The sequence below is a fragment of the Euprymna scolopes genome, chromosome 1 (assembly GCF_053919585.1).
Source record: "Euprymna scolopes isolate OS-2025 chromosome 1, ASM5391958v1, whole genome shotgun sequence".
Classification (NCBI taxonomy): Eukaryota; Metazoa; Mollusca; class Cephalopoda; order Sepiida; family Sepiolidae; genus Euprymna; species Euprymna scolopes.
In genome coordinates, this window is record NC_136482.1 from 82,306,019 (window position 1) to 82,328,823 (window position 22,805).

Sequence of the window (22,805 nt, forward strand, 5' to 3'; positions counted from 1 at the left end):
ATCACAAATGAAAGAAACCACAAGTAGTGTAAAGTGTATGAATATAATATGTAATTATCATAAAGAATACAGGAGCCACTAAAGTGGTATGGGAGGAATGTGTTCGTTGCATGCGGTTAAACATGGTATGAATGTCTCCATCTAGTCTCTGAAACCAGTGGTATTCATAGGACTGGTTGATTCCACTCAGTTCTCAAGTAGGGGTGATTTGTATCCCACAACATCCCTTCGCGAGCTTTTTATTCCTCTGGAATGATCGTATAGCTCTTTTTCCTGGGATTAATTTCTATCGGGTCGGTCATTTTCCTTTGTCTGGAGGACAGGCGTTGTCCGGCTGCTTGTGGTGTTACCAGGTCGAATGTGTCATATATATGGTCCATTATATCTTCTTGTTCAGCAGGAGGTTGTCTTTCGTCATTTGTGATACATTTCCAAATTTGCACATAGAATAAACTTCCGGTGCCGATTAATCTGATTGAATTTTTGTTTCGTTTCTTTGATGAAATTTCCTCGTTCAGCCTCTCTTATTATAGCTTCCAAACTCCCTGTAGTTGTTTAATCGTATTACACAGTATTTGTGTACAGTCTTTTCACTTTGTAGTGACGCTATTACTGTGTCTTCCAGCGGTTCCTTTGATGTCAGAATTAATTGCGACAATTTGTCTGTGTGACTTAACTTCGCAGATGTAAGAAATTCCATACTGAAATCGTAATTCAGTAGAATTAAGCTTAAATCTATTTTTGAAAAATTTTTCCGCCATTTAACTTAGCGAATACATCGTCTGGGTTTGGTAACGGATAGTGGTGGTCCTTGAGCGCTACATTCAATCCGGTAGATAAATCCGCGCATACTCTAATCTCTTTAGATTTTTTCACGTATACGGTGAGACTGCCCACTCACTATAGTAAATAGGGATCAAAATCCCAGTGTAAACTAGTCTTTCCACTTCTTCAATTTTTTCCCTCGAAGCGAACGGTATGCTCCGTTGCTTTTTGAATATTGGTTTTGCTTCATCGTAACTCGCTTTTATTTTTATGCAGCATACAAGCTTTTCAGAGAAAACCCTTGGTATAGATTTTTTGAGATATTTTTAAAGTTTGTCAGCTTCGATCGCTAGGTTTTCGACTTTGTGACAAAAATCACTCATTGGTGAGTCCCATAATTCAAATTCCTGAATCCAATCAGTCCCGAATAAATTCGTTGCGTTTCTTAGAACGAACACTTTTAGCTTTTTATCGTTCTTTTAAGTGACACATTAATAACTACCTCATCCTCCAAATTTATTTTTTCACCAGTTACGAATCTTGCGACTTTATTCGTCTTTGTCATCGCAGGCTTTCCTATTCTCTCCCGCCTGAATCGAGTTGCAGTTTCACTTCTTTATTTCTGATTCTCACCGTAGCATATTTCCTTATGTTCTATGTTGGTGAAGGGTCCATATTTGCAATTTTTACGTAGCTCTTTTTTGCTACATTTGCTCTGCAATATGAGGCCTTGTGCCCTGCTCGCTTGCATAGGTCACACGTTATTTTCCTTTGGTACTGACATGCATTGTATTCATGAGGTCCCCCACATTTGATAAAAGGGGTCCTAGGATTTTGTCTATAATTTTGTGAAGGGTTCTTTTTGCCCCTTGGTTGGTAATTGCTGGCGACGGGTGTCCTTTATTTTTGAAGCGTATCTTTTTGATGTGAGCAATACCTGCTTCCTCTATGTTTCGGGAATCTTGCTTCATTGCCACGAACCGCTGACAATCTTCAGCCAATTTCTGAAGCATCAAACCAGGTTCTAGTTCCAATTTATTTAGAACACAACGTCTTATATCGGCATCTTTTGGTGGCTATCAAACTTTATGTGAATATTAGGCATTTAAAATTGTCCGCCGTTAATGACGACAACTTGAAATCGTCACAGTGCTTATTAACTATAGACACAAAAGTTGTATAGTCCTGACTCTCCCTACAAGTGAGATAGATGCATTTCCATCTTTTATGGAAAAGGCTTCTTTTTGGACAGTATAACTCCATTAACAGTTTGACTGCCTCGTCAAACGACAATTCGTTGTTTTTTCTTGGTGAAATATAGTCCACGAATTTATTATATTCGAATGCACCCAACTTTCATAGCAGTAAACGAACCTTCTTTTGACCCTTCCATGCACTGCAATCAATCTTGAAAAGGTCTTTAAATCTTCTGAAATATGCCTCAAACGTTAGGTCATCATCAGGAGCATAGTGAAATGTATCAATAGCTGATCAAATCGAATTTTGGGAAAAAGCCGTGCTGGTTTCTTCCCCGCTTTATTTTAGCCATGGTTTATTCATTAAAACTTGCGTTATCAAATCCATTTTTTTATCTGACTGGTTTTGTTGCTCTAAATGTAATATTTTCAATTCCAATATTTGTTCGTTCATTTCTTTCTTTTCTCTTTCTCGTTTTTCCTCGAAGCATTTCATTAAATCGAACTGCTTTCCTCATATTTGCTTGTTCATTTCTTTCTTTTCTCTTTCCTGTTTTCCCTCGAATTATTTAATTAAATTTAACTGCTTCTCTTCCATCTTTTTTATTGTAAGTTATTTCTCGTCGTTTTGTTTCTGTATTGCTAATTGTTTCTCCTGTACTGCCAATTGTTCTTCTCAGAACATTCTGTCAAGTTCTAATTGTTGACTTTGTTGGAATTTCACCATTTCCAACATCTGCTTTGCAAAATCGTCCATTTTTGGAAGGTTTAGAATTGCTTAATATGACAAAATGAGTTCTTTCAGAAAATGCATAATTCGTTGATTCACTTTTCCTATAGTACCAACTCTACAGAAAAAAATCTTCGCAAAATTCGTACCTGGTTATTTAACGAATATTTCTTTCATATATTTATTTCCCCATATGGCAACTTTCCTGAGAAAATAATTCGTCGTTTGCATTTATACAGAAAGCAGTGGATTGCGTTTGCCATTTTTCAATTTTCGTAACGTGTAGGTACTGGGTTCAATTCATTATTGATCCTACACATTTTTTCCTCTTTTCTCCTTAAAAAGATTTAGTTATCTTTCTGTGAAAAAGAGTTTATAGTATTTAATATTGGCTATTCTTTTCGATTTATGTGCGAAAAAGAATATCCCATTTTCTCATGAAAACTTTATTTGTGTCGTGCTTAGCGAAATTTTTTTCTTCTTCGACGCGCAGTCTGTCGACCAGTGAAAAGCTTATTTTAATCGAATTAAAATCCGACGTCTTTTTAATTTGTGCGAACACTCGTTTTAGCCAATAAAATAAAATAAAATATCATTTACTTGCTGCATTTGTATGAGTTTTTTTCTTTTCCCAACGCCTTTTAACCATAAGGCGTATTAAAACGACAAAGTTTTTTTTTCAACATTACTTGTATTTGTAGAGATTAAAAAAATTTTTTTTTGTATTTACTGCAAACTTAGTATCGTTGATTCAGTAGTAATTATTCTCAACGCAATTGTTTTGAGTTCTGTTTCAACTCGTAGTTACGCTTTTTGTAGTAGCCTTTTTAACAGCAAGATAAGGTTTTTGACGACGTCTTTGTAGAATCCTTTTTTCGGCAAAAATTGTTGTCCTTTTTTGAAGTCTTATTTATCCCGTGTTTGTGGATTTTTTTTGTTTATTTTTTCTAACGTTGACAAGTAGATTTTCCCGTTCCTCATCGAGCTTTTGTAAAGAAATACTTTTGCAGTTTCGAATTTCCCCCGAGCGTAGGAAAAATTATTTCGAATTTCCGCGTGTGTTCTTTTTTCTTGAATGTTGTTTTCCAATGGTTGTTTTTTTAGTGAGTCCTTGCCCGAATATTCGTCATCAACTTGTTGCAACCAATTGTTGTACATTAATCCGGGAAGTTCTTGAATCATCCTCCTCAGCCAGTTGTTGTAGACCCGTGCTAGGGGTTACAAATGAAAGAAACCACAAATAGTGTGAAGTGTATAAAATATAATATGTATTTATCATAAAGAATACAGAAGCCATTGAAGTGGTTTGAGAGGAACGTGTACGTAGGATGCGGTTAAACATGGTAAGAATGTCTCCCTTTAGTCCCTGAAACCAGTGGTATTCATAGGACTGGTTGATTCCACTTAGTTCTCAAATCGGGGTGATTTGTATCCCACAACAATAATTAATCAATCAAATAAAATATAAATCCTTAATTTTGATTACCTGACAAGAGAAATTAACAGAAGATAAAAATGACCAAAAAAGTTAAATCTGTCGTCACAATCATTCACATTCACGTCCAGTTTTCTACAAACGAAGCATAGCATTAAACAAACGAGTGCAGTTTTAAGAACTGCAACTAATCATGACCTCATGATATATTTATCATTTAATCATAACATATTTAACATTTGAGCAGTGAAAGTCAAATATTGTTTATGTTAATCAATAAAGTTTATTTTTACATTGTTCAAATATCCCTTTATTTTAGCCATGACTGATTTGTTGTGCAAGAAATTAAATTAGGTTTTCTCATCTATTAAAACTATGATAGTGGATGATTAGTCGATTGATTTAAATATGAATCAATAGTCAATTAATCTGAAGATGAAGTTTTAGATTGCTTAAAAGTTTTTTGAAGTAGCTCTTCATAGAAATACAACTGTTCAAATTTAAATGTTAATGAGAATCCTACAGGGATTCGAAAGAAAACAAAAACGATTCAAAATGATTTAAATGCAACTAGAACACTGATTGCAGACAGTAAATTATTAGCAATGAAGTGTGTTGGTATGGTTGAAAATCTTATACTCCACAGAAAAAAAACTTTGTTGATAAATGACATCGGAATTCTTGGATGAAGTCCGCCCGTGGGCATTTACAGAAGCTAATTATTTATGGAAAAACGTTCTTTGGTCTGACGAAATCAAAGCTTAAGTTTTTGGCCACAATCCATATGGTCATGTATGGAAAAAAGTTGGACGCGCTTACGAAAAGAAATATTACAAATTATTATTATTATTATTATTATTATTATTATTATTATTATTAATAATAATAATAATAATAATAATAATATATGCTTTGTATATACGTTTTTATTTATTTATTTATATTATCATATCGTATGAATCCGAAAAATATATTGCTGGTATTGGTATTAGTCAGAATTATTTCTAAAAAAGACATAAGGTACTTAGGGAAGGGATAAAGTAAAGGTTGCCAACATCTTAAGTAAAAGTGATTTCTGTGGAACGAACAGAATTCGAACATCGGACACCCAGATCGTCAGTCTGTGTCGATAACCACTGGACCAGCATCATCAACCATTTATTTATATAAAAATATATAAATTAAATTGTTTATATACAAATTAAAATTTATATATAAACAATTTAAATGATAACAAATCATTACATGATTATTTTTTTTCACTTTATGTATAACTACAAGGAATGATTAATTAATAACTTTCCTGGGTTATATTGAATTCTTAAAGGTTTTTCGATGTACAGAATTAGGAATTAAAGTGTGTGGTGTTCCGTCAATTAAATTCTTACGACTGCAAACTTGTGAATATAAGACATTAAAAATATTTATCATTGCCAATTATTAAAAAAATAATTCCTTGTTTTATCCAAGACTCATCAGACTTGAGAACTTAAGTTCCAAGTAAGAGTTATTTATATTATCTGCATATTTGGGGAGGGTCTATCACATTTGTTGTTATATTTACATTACGCCTATTGTACCCTTCGGCCTTATTCAGGTGCTTATTACCTAGTCGCTAGCCTTCCAGGAATCTCGAACAGAGATCTTTATCCATTCCAATGAGTTGGTATTTATCTTACTCTCACTGCTGAAATATCTGACACAAGCTCGAAAGGTGGGGGTTAAATGGTCAACACACACGAGACGTGTGCACTCTGGTCCACAAAAATATTTGAGTAAAGAGGTTATTTTCGTTTATTGTCCCTTATTTTAATCGCTATTATGTTCGCAGCGTTTCAGTTGTACAATTTGGCTTAATATTTTATGTAAAACGAACATCGTCGAATACCAAGTAAAAGTGTTTTGTTATCATCGATTTCGTGACAAAGACAAATCATCAAATCTCTTGGCTATATATATATATATATATATATATATATATATATATATATATATATATATATATATATATATATATATATATATATATAAGAACAGTGTTGTAAAGTAGAATTTTACAAAAAGTTTTTATTATTTAGCAGAACACTCCAAAGCTTATTATTCCTTAATCCGCGAAGTTTCAAAGAATGCTATTTCTTCTTATCAGAGGAAAAATGGTTAAAAAAACATAAGATGTAAATATGAACTGTTTTACATATTTACATCTTATGTTTCTTTTTAAAATTTTGTGACTACAAATCATAAAACTTTAAGTTTCAACCTGTGCAGCAACCAGAAAATTCATAGAAATTTTAAAATTTTAACGTGACGTTTTGACTATTTTACTAAAAATTTTTCCTCTTATGAGAAGAAATAGTATTCTTTGAAATTCCGAAGATTAATGAATACACAGCTTGGAGTATTCTGCTGAATAATAAAAACTTTTTGGTAAAATTCTACTTTACAACCCTGTTCTTATTAGTATTTATCCTAAACTTTACTACACTCTGTGAATGTATTGAGCTTTTTCATTTGGTTGGGATTAAAATATAAATAACTATATTTATATCTAGATTTGGAATTTGCTTTTCCTTGATTAGTAAATTCCTCCTCATAAGCTTCTCTCTCTCTCTCTCTCTCTATATATATATATATATATATATATATATATATGCATATATATGTATATATGTATTATATATATATATATATATATATATATATATATATATATATATATATATGAATATAAATACGCAAGAAAGAGAAAAAAAATATGAATGCAATTTGAGAATTATATTTAGTGATGCATTAAAACTATTTGGTCTACTGTATTTAAGCAAGATAAAATAATTCAAAGGAGGGAGAAATTTATTTCAAGGGAGCAAAACATTACAAATGACAAAGTTATAATAAAAATAAATTTGGATGAATCGGCATAGTATAACATTTTTGATCACTTCTCTTGCTGGTGGCATTGGTTCCTCTGATTCTTTCTAGAATAAAGTATCGACAGCAGGAATTCAGTGATATATGATCCCGTTTACTCGGGGCTTCATTACACTCTCCCAAACTTCCTGGTAAATCTTGTAGTATTAGATTTTACTGCAAAATCATATATATATATATATATATATATATATATATATATATAAGTTTAGTGGTTAAAGTTAAATTCTGAAAATCAAAATATAAACACATATATTCGAATTAAGAATTTATTGTTTGACAAAATAATATATAGAGGGGAGTGATGTTAATTTTCTTAATCCATGGATTTTCAATAATGGCTCATATCATCAGAGGAAATGAAATGCGGTTAGCAAAATATTCAGCTGTGAATAAACACGTATTTTGCTTTTGAGCACACTGCTATTCTGCCGACCTGGCAATAATACTCCGGAAGATATCGTACTCCTTCCGATAATGGACTGCCCAGGTTGTGTGACAGTCCTTTCCTATAATTATTTTCCTATAATTATTATTTATCAAACAAAAAACTTTTCTTCAATATATGTGCTGAAAAGCAAAATATTTGTTTATTCACAGCTGAATACTTTGCTAACCGCATTTGATTTCCTCTGATGATATGAGCCATTATTAAAAATCCATGGATTAAGGAAATTAACATAACTCCCCTCTATATATTCCTTATGTCAAACAATAAATTCTTAATTAGAATATATATGTTTATATTTTGAATTTTCAGAATTTAACTTTAACCACTAAACTTATATGACTTATCTCGCTTATATATATATATGTGTGTGTGTGTGCGTGTGCGTATGTGTGTGTGTGTGTGTGTGTGTGCGTGTGTGTATGTAATTGCTACTTGATACGTTAGTTTAAACATGAAACACATAGTAGTCGAAAAATATCACCCTTGAAGAATTTCCTATAACTGTGGTTTAAGAATAAACATAATCAAGATTAATTAATAAAACAATCTTATAAAATCTAAATAGTCGACGTTTCTATTCGTATATTACGCACAAGAAGATAAGAAAATAATTAGCGTTTGAATTTGTTTAAATGCAACTTATGGAATTCATGCAGTTTTATCGTGTTTATTCTAAGTCAATGATAATGGTTATTTTCCATTACAAAAATATTAGTAAAAATCTTTTCTATATATGATAAAACTAAAATTACATTTATAAGTTTCGTCATAAAATTTAGTTAATAAAATTGCATTTATAAGTTTAGCAATAGAAATTTAGAAATTCGTTTTAGTCTGTAAGTTCAATTTTGGAAATTCGACCGAAAGAGTTGAATTGTATTGGACTCTACTTTTAATGTTCTCATTCAGAGGTTCGAATCCGGAGAGAAGCAACGAAAACGACAACATTTTGAAACATTTTTATTACTGTACGTTTACAGCGGGACGTAGATGGTGACAACTGTGGCACTGGCCAGGATCAGAGTGTAGTATGTGTTCTGATACTAAATTCAAATTATTTATTGCCCAAAAATGGAGGGGGAACCTGGGGCAATTTTATTTTTGCATTCTTCCAGAGTGCATCTTTTTGGGCATCTGATTTTCCCCACATTAAAAACAACCTTGGGTCATATTTTGCTTTCGTGGGGAAACAAATAAATAGCTATAGATAAGCATTTGTTATATATTCTTGCTCTGTGGATGAGCCTCCTCCCCCAAACAATACGTATTAAATGGCTTTCATTGTTTCCCCCTTGCTGTCGGGGTTTATCTTAGAAAATTACGAGAAAAAAGATTGTAATCTGAGGTATAAAATTTTTACATAAGGTTTATAACTAACACAAAATACAATATTAGATGTGTGTGTTTACGAACAATCTTTCAGACCCCCAAAATTATTGTTAATATGATAATAGTTTTGTAAATCTATCAATTTTTAGCGCTGCATCAGAGAGTGGACATGTCTGTAAGTTAAAATAATTTGTTATTGGTTTCCGTTCCCAAGAGATTAGAAACTTGACATTGATACAAAAAACAACAAAACAAAAAAAAAACAAAACAAAAACAAAAAAAAAAATAAAATAAAAAAACAACAGCATTATTTAAAAACAATACTTAATATCGAACATCTCTTTTAGTAATACTTAACAAGCTAATGTGGTAGATCGTTAAAAACGCATTCAATCATCAATAGCTAAACGTAGACAATGCCGATAAAACTAAGAACATGTTAATATCTTTTTAGATGTGCCATTGTAGTTCTATAAGAAGCTTACCAGTCGATCGGACGATTAGGCTCCATTTTAAAACACTGATTCTCGTTATATCATTAAAATTAATCGACGGTGAGTTTGGTGAGTACCAAATGAATGACAGTTAAGTCTAAAGTAGCTGAGCAGCGGCTTGGTTCCCACCAGTTTTGGCAAATAGCAAACAGAATCATGAACAGAAGCGTGTGCTCCATCCCAACTATTATCAATGGACATGAGGTAATCTCGTCAGCATCAGACAAAGCCAAACTCTTTGTCAAGAACTTCGCAGCTAATTCTACCCTTTGGGATCAAGGCTGCCAACCCCCAATATTTCCTCCTGTATCAGAAAACACGCTATGTGATATACGTATATCTGTATGTGATGTTGCCAAGCTAATCAAAAACCTTGATTCCAGTAAAGCAACTGGCCCTGACGGTATTCCAATTATAGTACTCAAAAAACTTCAACCTGAACTAGCGCCCATACTTACAAAACTGTTTAAACGTTGTCTTAAGGAGAATAGTTTCCCATCTCCCTGGAAAATCTCATCAGTATGCCCTGTATTTAAGAATTCAGGTGATCGCTCATCACCCTCTCAGTACAGGCCAATAAGTCTCCTGTGCGTCATGAGTAAGTTGCTGGAATCTGTGTTGAATACAGAAGTAATCAACCATCTCAACAAAAATAACCTTCTTAGTGACATTCAATATGGTTTCCGTTCTGCTAGATCTACAGCAGATGTGCTTAGAGTTATATCTCATAGGATTAGCAAATCTCTCGACGGAGGCAACCTTTCTAGGGCAATTGCTCTTGACATATCTAAGGCCTTTGATAGGGTATGGCATAAAGGTTTACTTCATAAGATCTCTAGCTATGGTATTGCTGGAAAAGTCTTCTCAATTATTAAATCATTTCTTTCTGATAGGTTCATAAGAGTAGTAGTTGAGGGGCAAAAATCAGAAGCTCACAGTATTAATGCCGGTGTCCCTCAGGGATCCATCCTGGGCCCAACTCTTTTCCTGATCTACATTAATGATCTTCCAAATCACATCCTTACATCATTTGTAGACATCTATGCTGACGACACTACCATTTATGGTAGCACATCTAAGACAGTAAACGACCAAGTTCTCTCCAATTGTCTCTCCTCTGATCTTGAGCACGTAGTACAATGGGGTAAAGAATGGCTGGTTACTTTTAATGCATCTAAAACCAAGCTTCTCTCTTTACATCATCAACATTCTGATCCACATCTGACATCAATTGAAATGAATGGCTCTCGTCTTCAGGAGGCCTCAAGTTTTGACAAACTTCTTGGCTTGACCATTACTCCTGATCTTAAATGGAACACGTACATCAAATCTGTTGCCAAGGCCGCTGGAAAAATGGTGGGATCTTTCTATCGATCCGGTAGATATCTCACTGCTGATGCTATTCTCTATCTATATAAGAGCCAGGTACGTCCAAGGATGGAATACTGTTGCCACATCTGGGCAGGAGCTGCTAGAAAGGACTTGTCCTGCCTTGATAGAGTTCAAAATAGACTTCGTAGCCTCGTAGGAGATGTCCTTTTCTCTTCCTTGCAACCTTTATCTCACAGAAGAGATGTTGCGAGTTTGTCTCTGATGTATCGTTATTTTCATGGAAAGTGTTCGAATGAGCTTCAATCTATGGTCCCCCCTCGCCAAACTTTTACAAGAAACACTCGTCTAGCTGTAAACACTATCAATAATTCCCCCCACTCTTTATCTGTGCCTAAACCTAAACGTAGATTCCATGAACAAAGATTTTTTCTTAGAACTGCACGCCTGTGGAATTGTCTTCCGTTTTCCTGCTTTCCGGCTGACTACAATATGGTTGTGTTCAAGTCTAACGTAAATAAGTTCTTGATGAGCCGTTCCATATAAGTTATCAACTTTACCAAATTTTCATTACTAATGATTACTATAATGTCCAATTTCTACTGTACACTCTTTAACCCTTATCCTTGAGTGGCCTCTTGGCCTTGATAATGTGGTGATGCCTATGTAAAAAAAAAAAAAAATTGGTATATGCGCAGAGCTGCGTGTAGCTTCCCTTCACGGGGATATACGTGTAGCTGAGGACTGCATGTGGATGTGATGTTTCCTAAAAATTTTGATAATTGCCCAAGGGAAATATCACAACTGTTATCACCAGGTCATGTTCAGATGTGGTATTTGTCTCTCACGCTCAAGTATGTTTGTTGGTTTGTCACGGTCAAATTTAAAATGTCGTAGACTACAGACTCGACCCTATTGAATTCTACTTTTAGCGGATCTATTAACACATTCGGTGCCAACTGAGAGTATTCTCGTACTCTGGCATTTGCTTAGCCTTGCCCGCTACTAATAAACTCGTAACAACGCGCGCTCGGCACGTGCGATAAGTTGTCTTTAATTAGGACTGGCATCTCCAAATAATACATATTGAATAGTATGTTCACGAGTTATCTCGTATTTGGCCCTTACAACGTATTACGTTTTTTTTCTAGCGAATACATGTATAAGCTATAATTTGAATGATTCACTATAAATAAAAAACTGATTTGAGTTAGTTTTATTACAAAAATGTACTAACTGATGAAAAATTACAATTCCTTTAGTAAAAGGGGCTCGTGACAATACCTTTATAAAAGGTGGCCTATGCAATGTTTACAAAAAATGGCAAATTCCTATAAAAACTTATTTTATTACAAAAATATACAAACTGGTAAACTAATTTAACTTATTTAATGTGCCAACTATGAAAATATTATAAATGGTATACATTTAATCCATATATTCCATATTATATTCATATGAATTATTTGTTGACAGTATTTTTTGGAAATCGCAGAAAAAAATAGCTGACAATGACAATAAATTTAATAGTTGGCAGTGAATGTGTTAAAGTGATTTATGAACTAATATCGCTGAGAAAGGTACGAAAGCGTTATCTCTCATAGTTATTGATAAAATATTATCACGTATTCAATTAAGCGTATACAATGAATCGATTAAAACACGTACTTCAGGTCGAAATTAAATATCGGGTTATTTCATATCAAATCGAGTTAATTTAGTAAAAACATTTTATAGTTTGATTCGTTTATATCTGCTACTATTTATCCATGATTTATGCATTAAGTACTTAATTATGATGTTAACATCCGTGTTTTCCATCGCATGCCCTTTTATGTTATACATTACAGAGTGAACTCGGAAGTAATGCTAAACAAGGGATTACTCCACATCCTAAAGTTACCAAATGTTTGCCTAAGAACCAAATATAATACTAAAAAATGGTCGGAGAAACAAAAAAGAGAGTAGCAGGACACCCAACACTATTTTAAAAATTTAATTCGAAGAATATTGCTTTGTAATAGTTCACGTTTATCTCCTCCAATTTTAAGTTGAGATCTCGGATAGTTTTGTGTCAATTTACATACATCAGGTGGAGACAAAATGGCGCCCGGGGATCAGAAAATGTAAGTCCAAATCTTACTAGACTTACTAGAAATCTGTGGGTTGTTAATTTGACTATCTGACATTTCACAATCTGTATCACCGATTATTATTATTTTTTTTTTCGTCGATGTTTGTGTCAACTATGTGTATTAAGACGCGGATGTTTCCATATATACAAAGCAGAGTACTATATACATGTTTTTTTTCACATATGTGATAATCTTCCAATCAACTCATATAGAATGTCAATAGACCTTCTGTTAATGTTTTTCATTTGTGTTTATAAATATATGATTAAATATATTCATTTATAAGTCAAATAATTTCATTATAATTAAATTCACTTCTCTTTTCAATTTATTAAAATAAACATCATATAAAAGGAACATTGTGTGTATCTATGTGAGTTCGTTCCCTATGGACTCGAAAACGGCTGGGCCGATTTTGATGAAATTTCACGCCAAGATACTTTAAGTGCCTGGCAGAATTCTTAGATAGGTTTTGTATCGGAATATCTTCGATAAGTATCGATAATTGTAATAATTTGATGAAAGAAGGAACACGCGATTTTGACCAAAGTTAACACCGTACACAGCCTAATGTCACAAGTGCATTTGAGAAGTTTTATTACCACACAAGCCGAAAGGTCCGACATATAAAATCAACAGTATGCTATTTTATATGACAGGAGCGCGTTCGAAATGAATGTTTCTGTTTACAGCACAAGTGAACCATGATACTTGACTTTTTCATTTTAAACTTAAATTCAAGCCATTATCATCGCACAACCAGTAAGACCAGGCATATAAAATCAATAGTAGGTTCTTTGATATGGCAGGGACGCGTTCGAAATGAATGTTTCTGATTAGAACACAACTGAAGTAAGATACTTAACTTTTGCATTTTAAACTTAAATTCAAGCCATTATATATAAAATAATTTTATGAAACCGGCACTAAGTTCTCTACAGTGCAATATTTATTGTAATATATTGTAAACTAAGTCGCTGCGAGAGGCATGTGAGCTTCCTCCCGGTGCACCACAATGGAGCCCCAACTAGAACAGGCGATCAATCGATTTCATTGAAATATAGGTTATGTAATCGATTTCGATGGTAATAAAAATATGGGAATGTAAAACATTCGTTGATCATCATTCAATCCTGGATCACCCTGCTCCAATAAATTTGATAGTTTTTATATCATATATTAATTTCAATAATGTGGGTAAATTGTGCGGTAACGTATTCGTCACACTTAAACTTAAATAGTATAAACTACCTTATGAGTGATATAATCTCTGTTACCATTAGGGGTTCTGGTCACATCTATTCTATGATAAGTGACTGTTCTTTCTAAATAAATCACTGTGTTTAAATCACTAAACTCAGACATCCAATGTTAATTAAGTTTAAAGAATTTACTCAATTATTTGTATATTTTTTCCGAATACAACATATCCCGGGTACGACACTTAACTATAACGTACACTCTTTCCGTCTAACTATTCCCAGCAACCCTGTCTGTTTTTCTGTCTACTCTATTTCTAAACCTATAAACTATTTTAATTATAACGTCATGTGTATGGAATTAGAATGACATTTGGTGGCGGGGCTTTAATTTAGGAGCTTTCGAGGGAAGGGAGTTGTAGAGCTCCCCCTTACTTACTTTAAGGTCCATTCTCTTCAAGATCCCCATCTTTGAATTAAATCGAAGCTATCGTTTACAGACTATTGGATGACAAAATATGCAACTGCAAAACAGAACAAATCGATCCACAAGCCAATCCCATGCAAAACATACGCACGGTTTAGACGTAAAATTGACCAACCGCTGTTGACAACCTGTAAAACACGACCATACAACTAAAACGTTTTTTCGAATCGAACGATTTTCAAAAGAATGTGACATTGATTGAATTTAAGTTTTAAGTAAGATTAACGTTATTGTTTCAGTGAAAAACGGCAGTAATCGGGACACCATGCACTCCTGATGATTCCCAAAAGGATGAAACACTAGTGTGTGTAGGTGTTTAAAATTTATTATACTAATACATATATATAAATAAATGTTTAGAGGTACAGAATTTTATAGAGTTTTAAATATAATGGCCGGAAGTCTCTCGAGAGCTCTTTCAGCTATCATCTCACCAGGAGAAAATCGATAGCGTAAAATAATAATACTATGTCGAAAGTAAAGAGTTCTAATGTGCCAAAAAATACGGGGACACTAAAATAAAGTTTATTAATGTTTAAAAAACGATTAAAATATTGGCACAACGAGGGAAAAAAAAAACAAAAAACCTCGAACCATTCTATTTTATATCTATCGTGCAGCACAGCACGATAGATATAAAATGGTTCGAGGTGCTACATAGAGCGGACTCCAGAAACCATTTAAAGTTTTTGGAGTCTGTCTCTATTGCGGTGCGGAAACCTTCTTTGTGCCGGCAGAAAGAAACATCTAACGCATTTGGGGGACTTCGAATCTTTTATCCCATTTTTTTCTTTCCCCTCGTTGTGCCAATATTTTAATCGTTTTTTAAACTTTAATAAACTTTATTTTAATGTCCCCGTATTTTTGAGGGGAAAAATTAATCATAATCGCGGACTACTCCTTGAGGAACAAAAAGGATGCCAAAAAGGAAAAAGAGGAAAACATGACTTATTACCTACATGCCAAGGAGTTCTGAAGAAGGTAAAAGGTAGAAAAAGTAGAAAAAGAATATAGCTATGGTATGGATCGAGTACAAGAAAGTGCACAACAGAACCCCGCAAGCATGGATAATTTACTGAGAATGGTCAAAATACCAGGCAAGATTTTCAATTCTATAGAGAATGCAATGAAAACATGGAGACTGAAACTGACAGCTAATAGACAATACATAACTGAGATAAAAATACAAAGAGGTATATTTCAAAGTGATTCCTATCACCACTATTGTTCACCATAGCCATGATTTCCCTTAACAATACACCAAGAAAATGACAAGCCGGATAAAGTTCATTAATACAGATGAAATAATGAACTACCTTATGTATATGGATGACCTGAAACTGTTTGCGAAAACCAAGAAGGAACTAGAGACGCTAAAAAACACAACCAGAATTTTCAGCCAGAATATCCGAATGGAATTCGGTGGGGAAAAGTGTACACTGCTAATTATGAAAGGAGAAAACTGTAAGCAGGGAAAGCCATAGAACTACCTAACCAAACGGAGATGGGGATCCTAAGTGAACATTATAGCTACAAATATCTAGGAGTTCTGGAAACAGACATTATAAAATCATCAGAAATGAAAGAGAAAATTGAGAAAGGCGTGCCACAAAAGTATAAGAAACTCATTGAAACTAAACTATACAGTAGAACCCTAATAAAAGGTATAAATACATGGGCAATGTCACTAGTAAAATACTCTGGACCGCTTATGCGTTGGACTTAAGAAGATACTGAGGTATCTCGATCATAGGACCAGGAAACTCATGATTATGCACAATGCACTGTATACAAATGGTTAACGCTGACTAAGTGAAAAGAAAGACGGAAAAAGAGGACTGGTTTGTATAGAGGACCGTGTAAATGACACAAAAATCAATTGGAAAAATACATAATGCAGAACAGCGAAATAATAAGTACACAAGTAACAAGAGACACTAACAAATGAACAAAACAGAAAAAAAGAGAGATTATGGATAATACGAGAAAAAAAAACTGGAAAAAGAAACAGCTATCCGTATGGTGACAAAAGATGAAACTAACGACAACACTTGGACATGGTTACAAAAAAAAAAATTAAAAAGAGAAACTTAATTCCTAATAACAGCCGCACAAGATAACAAAATTAGAACCAACCATATCAAAGCAAGTATCGACAAAACACAAGAAAACAGCAGATGCAGACTCTGTGGACAGAGAGATGAAACAATAAACCCCATCAATCCGAATGCAGCAAGCTAGCACCAAAAGAATATAAAAATAGACACAATGAAGTGGGGAATTATACAGATAACTGCATCCTGAACATCCAGCCAAATGACAATTGCACAAACCGGCAGCAGAAAATGAAAGTAACAAAATCGTATTGGAGATGAATATACAAACAGATAAACTCATCCAAACAAGAAAATCGGATGTCATAATAGTTAACAAAAAGGAAAAATTCTGTCAGATTGTAGATTGTACCGTTCCGACAGACAACAGAGTGACAATCAAGGAGACAGAGAAGCGGAGAAAATACTGGAAACTGGGCAGAGAGGTCAAAGAGATATGAAAGATGAAGAAAATTAAGATAGCACAAATAATAGTAAGAGCACTAGGAACAACACTAAAAAAGAATAGGAGAGATTTGAATCAGAGGAACGGCTAAGAAGATACAACGGATAACAATAATGAAAACAGCTAAAATATTAAGTAAAATTCTTGAATGCTGAGACTAATACACATGATCAACAGGTGCTGATTGGACAGCTATGAAACACAAAAAATATGACATGAAATCATGAAAACTGAAACTGTAGAATAGTAAGTTACCCACCCCTGGGGCATCGCCTACCATACCCCCACCTTTTTTTAGCGCCACCAAAAACTAATGCAACACCAAATAAGTGAGGAGAGTAAAGGGGGATGGAAAGACCGAGGAGAGATAAGCACTAGCCAGACATCCACTGGATGAATGCAAGAAGACTGGAACCCCGGGAAGGCTTATTGCCGCTACCAGCGAGAAATCAATGGTAACGGCTGTTGTGATAACGCAAAATGGAAATGCAGGGAACTCCACGGGTTATTTTCAAAGATAATTATTTGATGACAGCCTGTGGGAAAACTCTTATTGTGTGGTAATAATAATCCGGATCTTTTGTAGAATGCTCCAATCAAAAATATCCTTGCCATCCCTCAAATAAAATGCTGTAATAAAAACAAACTTTTTATTACTTACTACTTTGCATGGAAGATAGTTACTCTTTGATCCTTTTTCTATATAGCATCGCACAAAGAGCTGTCCACAACTCGGCAGTGTGTTCTACATGGCGGTCATTCTGCAAATTTATAAAGAAAAATGAGGCTTCCATCAATTTTAAAATAGAGACCTATAGCTTAGCTCAACATATGTTTAGACAAGACTAATAAAAATAGGACAAGGGCGTATACACGCACTGCGCATGACTGTCGGTACTCTCCTTCAAAAAATGCTATACTTCTATCCCCACTTTATAAAAAGACCAATGCTTATTTCTTATTATTTGGATTATTCAGCCTACTGTTTTCATATGTAGTGTTATTTTCACAACGTTTCAGACAATGTAATCTCCAACGTTCTTCAAGTGTGTCTTGTCGAACTCGGGAATTTTTTTTATCTAACTGCACAGAATTCTAAGCGGAATCATTTATTTAACCCATTCTCTCGTTCTGTTAGGCATAGCTGGTAGAAATCCTAATTAATTCGCAATTGTATTTTGATTGAACTTCCAACCTCCAGAAGAATGTTACTAGCATCTGAATTTGACCAAGTACTTTTGTGACACTATGTTCGACTGATGTCGTTGAGTGCTGGGGGTGGGAGGGTAGGTAAAGAACAAAGGATAGATGACAAAAGAAAAAGAAGTAAGTTTAGCGAGTAATAAAGAGGAAATTGTTCTTAAGGAAGACAAAGAGAAATACGGGTTAGGGTTAAAATTAGGGTTTGACGAATGATGATAGCAAGTGAACCGAACAATGGACTAAGGATCGAACAATAGAAACGACACTTGATGGGGGCAGGGTCAGTCGTATGGTTAGGGTTAAGGTTAGGGTTAGTTGAGACTTGAACTTCGAGGTCGACAGTTAAATTTTGGATACAGCCGAGGGTAGTTGGTCGGTCGAAGTTTCCCGGGAGAGATGGGGAGATGAACTTATGAGAGACGCACCAAGACAGGACGTATTTGTTTGTCAGCGCATAGAGCGTTGATGAAGACACAAAAACCCATAGTTCAACCGATATATACGGTAAGCATTGACGTCTGTGCTTTTCCTGTGCTTGTTTTATTTTATCTTTATACTTGTAGACCAGTGCGCTCCCTATCGACGGTCGCTGTTTGGAACAAGGAGACGACACGGCCAGAACTAGCAGATGAAAATGAAGGAGAAAGCCACGGCACACGACGTTTGTGGTCGGCGGGAAGTCGGTAGGGTCATATGGTGTCACACTACACCAAAGATCCAATGCGTATTCGTATATAGATACATATATATCCGTCTCATCACATAAACGTTCGGTGTATAACAACTGTCCGGCAGAAAAGATTTCACATGTTTAGGGGAAGGGATAAAGTAAATAGCAAGTCCGACAAACCTGTCTACAATGAATTCGGACGGAAATCCTTTACTATTTTCATAATGAGTCGTTTTCTTTCTTTTTCCCCGTTTTATTCACGACTTTTTCTTCTTTTTTTCTAAACCTTACAAATTGAAACGTTATTTTGTATGAATGCAGATACTAGTGTGAACACTAGCAAAACATACATTTTTTCTGTTATACTTGACGAAGGATGTACACTCATAGTATATTCTGTGTGCGTTCGTATTAAGCGGATTAGTGAAATTTGGTAACGAGAAATCATAGAGATTTTGAATTCGACCTACGCACAGAAGGACATTTTGTCTAGAGAAAACGATAATTAATTTTGTTTTAACGTTGACCTTTAATTCTGATCTTTCACGTCAATTATGTAAATCACATGTTTAAGAGAAATCTTGTTGCACTCTCTTCGTTAATTGAAAAAATCGAGACATCCAGACAGATTTCAAAGCAACCAAGATTTTATACAAACATTAAAAAAGGAAAAATAATACACGAATAAAACGATAAAATATTCAACTAGAATTATATCTTCAAAAGTTTATTTTGTTGAAGAGTAACAAATTTAAATCCATCACTCTATAATAAAGACCAAGGTGTATTTATCTGTATATTTATTCATTCACATCATTATATATATATATATATATATATATATATACATACATACATACATACATACATACATACACATATATATACATATATATGCATACATATATACGTATATATACATACATATATATATACATGTATACATACATATATATGTATAAATCATCTCTATTTATCTATCTACTATTATACAAAACAAACTTTGTGTGTGTGTGCATATGGATTCGTTCCCTATGGACTCAAAAACGACTGGGCATATTTTATGAAATTTCACACAAATGTACTTGTTTTGGAAGTGTTCTTATATAAGTTTTGTATAAGAATATCTTGAATAAATATTGATAATGGAAAAAAATTCTGGTGAAAGGAGGAACAGGCGATTTTGACCAAAGTTAACACCTTATACAACCTAACACCACAAGTGCATTTGGGAAGTTTTATTACCACAAAAGCCAAGATTGCCGAATCAACAGTAGGTTCTTCGATATGAGAAGGGCGTGTTCAAAATGAATATTTCTCTTTAGAGCACAATTAAACTGTGATACTTGACTTTTGCATTTCAAGTTTTAATTCAAACTATTATATATAAAAATAATTTATGAAATCAACAGCAGGTTCTTTCCAATGCAATGTAGACTACTAAGCCACCGTGGGGAGGCACGTGAAGTTTATTTCGGGTGCACCAAGATGGATTCTCAACTCGAGCAAGATATTAATCGATTTGATTGAAAAATGAGTTACTCCACCGATTTCGATGACAATAAAAATATGGGATTGTGAAAATTCGATAATCATCATTCAATGCCAAGCAACACCAGGTCTCCCTGCTATCAGCTATGGCTTTCTTGGATGTATGTTTTGGGTCATTGTCATGTTGGAACTCTGCTCTGAGACCCAGTTTCTGCAAGGAGGCGATCATGCTCTGCTATAATATTTGACAGTACATGTTGGAGTTCATGTTTCCCTCAATGATAAGTGTATCATGTCTACAGTCAAGCATGGTGATGAGAATCTCATGGTCTGGAGCTGTATGAGTGCTGCAGGTATTGGAGAGTGACATTTCGTTGAGGCAAACATAAACCCCAACATGTCAAATACTGCAGTAGATCATGATTCCTTCCCTCCAGAAACTGGGTCGCAGCGCAGTGTTAATTCGATAAGAACCAATCACATCAAAGCAAAGATCGACAAAACCCCAGAAAACAGCAAATGCAAACTCTTTGGACAAAGGGACGAAACGATAAATCATAGAGTAAGCGAATGCAGCAAACTGACCAAAAAGGAATACAAGAACAGGCACGACCAAGTGGGAAGAGCAGTACACTGGGAATTATGCAAATAACTGATCTCGAACGCACAAACAAATGGTACAAACATAAGCCGGCAACAGTACTTGAAAACGAGAATCTCAAAATCTTATAGGACAGGGACATACAAACAGACAAACCCATCCAAGTAAGAAAACCGTATATCGTAATAATTAACAAGAAAGAAAAGTCCTGTCAAATCGTAGACTTTGCTCTCCCAGCTGACTACAGGGTGATTATGAAACAAAAGGAGAAACTGAGCAAATACACAGACCTAGCCAGAGAGCCGAAAGGAATATGGATGATGAAGAAAATAAAGATAATACCTATAATAGAAAGAGCACTAGGAACAATCCCGAAAAACTGGAAATTGGAATCACAGGAATGACTAGAAAAATACAACGAACAACAATCATGAAAACATCTGAAATATTAAGAAAAACTCTTAAATGTGGAGACTAATACACATCTGTTGCAAAGGCCAAAGATGAAGGGTTACATGGAAACAAGAACATTAAAGCTGCATATCTAAAAGTCCGCTATCGCATCACTCATTGACTCATCATCGAACCCCCCCAAAGAGTGATGCCAAATAGCCGAAAAGAGTCAACGACGATGGAAAGACCAAGGAGAGAGCACTGACCAGACTTCTGCTGGAAAAGTACGAAAAAAACTGGACACTTGGGGAGGCTTATTACCACTCAAATACCAGTGAAAACCAAGGGCCGCTGCCAGTGAGAAATCTATGGAAAGCGGCTGTTGTGATAATGTAAATTTATTTGCAAATATTATCGGAAGAGGTGTTGATTACTGGAAATCTGAGGAGACTTGTCGTCACTCAGCTTCCAGGGAACACCACAGGTCAGCCAATAATCTATATATCTATAAAAGTTAGAATGTGTATGCGTGTGTGAGAGGTCGCTTCTCAAACTATATAATCAACGAATTTTTTAAAGTATGTACTTTAAATTTCGTATGTAAGATATTCAGGCATGTAGCAAAATTTTAGTTGATTTTCATCCGGAAAAAAGGACCTCTAAGGGGTCAAAATTTGAAAATAGGTACTTGTGGGTGATCGGATTTTTATCTGTTTGTCAACTGTTTCACGAGATTTGAAAACACGTTTTAAAGATTGTGGCAAGCTCGTCTAATGGTTAAGGTATGTGATTCACCGTCTTTAGGTTTTGGTTTCGATCTTAGCTCGAGTACTTTTTTACTTAAACGAAGTGAACAGTTTAGAAAAAAAAAACATAGCACTCGCATGCGCATGTCTCAGTTTCTTTCCGTTTTTTACTTTATTTTTTAAAAGGAATTTATCGTTACGTTTAATATCTGACAGCGCAGGGTACATCTTCTAGTAGTTAATATATGCAAAAATTTGATTACTAACGTAACTTAATGTTTTTATGTACCAGTCAGTGTTCCTCATCTTTCGGTGGGCATTCATCCCATCTTACTAACGCTTATTCTCGAGTGACTCTACTGATAATCAGTAATATTAAAAGAAGCGACCTCTCACACACGCATACACATTCTAACTTTTATAGATATATAGATTATTGGCTGATAAGGAGATTATCAAAGATCTCTCCTTGAAGCCAACCTTTTATTAAGTAGAATACTTAATAGTTTTTTTTTTAGTTTTTTTTTTTTAACGGAGAGTAGAAAACGCATTGTGGATGCGTTATCGGCAGCTCCTGTTACTCTCGCTTCTTCTTATTTGTCCCTCAGTCCTCATTTTTTAATGAGTGATTTTTCTGACAAAGGGAGAAGAAAAAGCTGTTTTC

General features: G+C 34.4%; 2 protein-coding genes across 4 annotated transcripts in view; one reads left to right on the forward strand and one right to left on the reverse strand.

The window, feature by feature from the left end:
• The window catches only part of LOC145244643 (ribonuclease P protein subunit p29-like), a 230,794-nt gene extending 213,048 nt beyond the window's left edge, over nucleotides 1–17,746 (reverse strand). The window contains exon 1 of the mRNA XM_080107152.1: nucleotides 17,699–17,746. The gene's annotated coding sequence lies outside the window, so the exon portion shown is untranslated. The remainder of the gene's footprint in view (nucleotides 1–17,698) is intronic.
• Nucleotides 1–22,805, forward strand: part of LOC145244257 (uncharacterized) — a 211,899-nt gene that overhangs the window by 102,200 nt on the left and 86,894 nt on the right. The gene's annotated exons all lie outside the window — the stretch shown is intronic.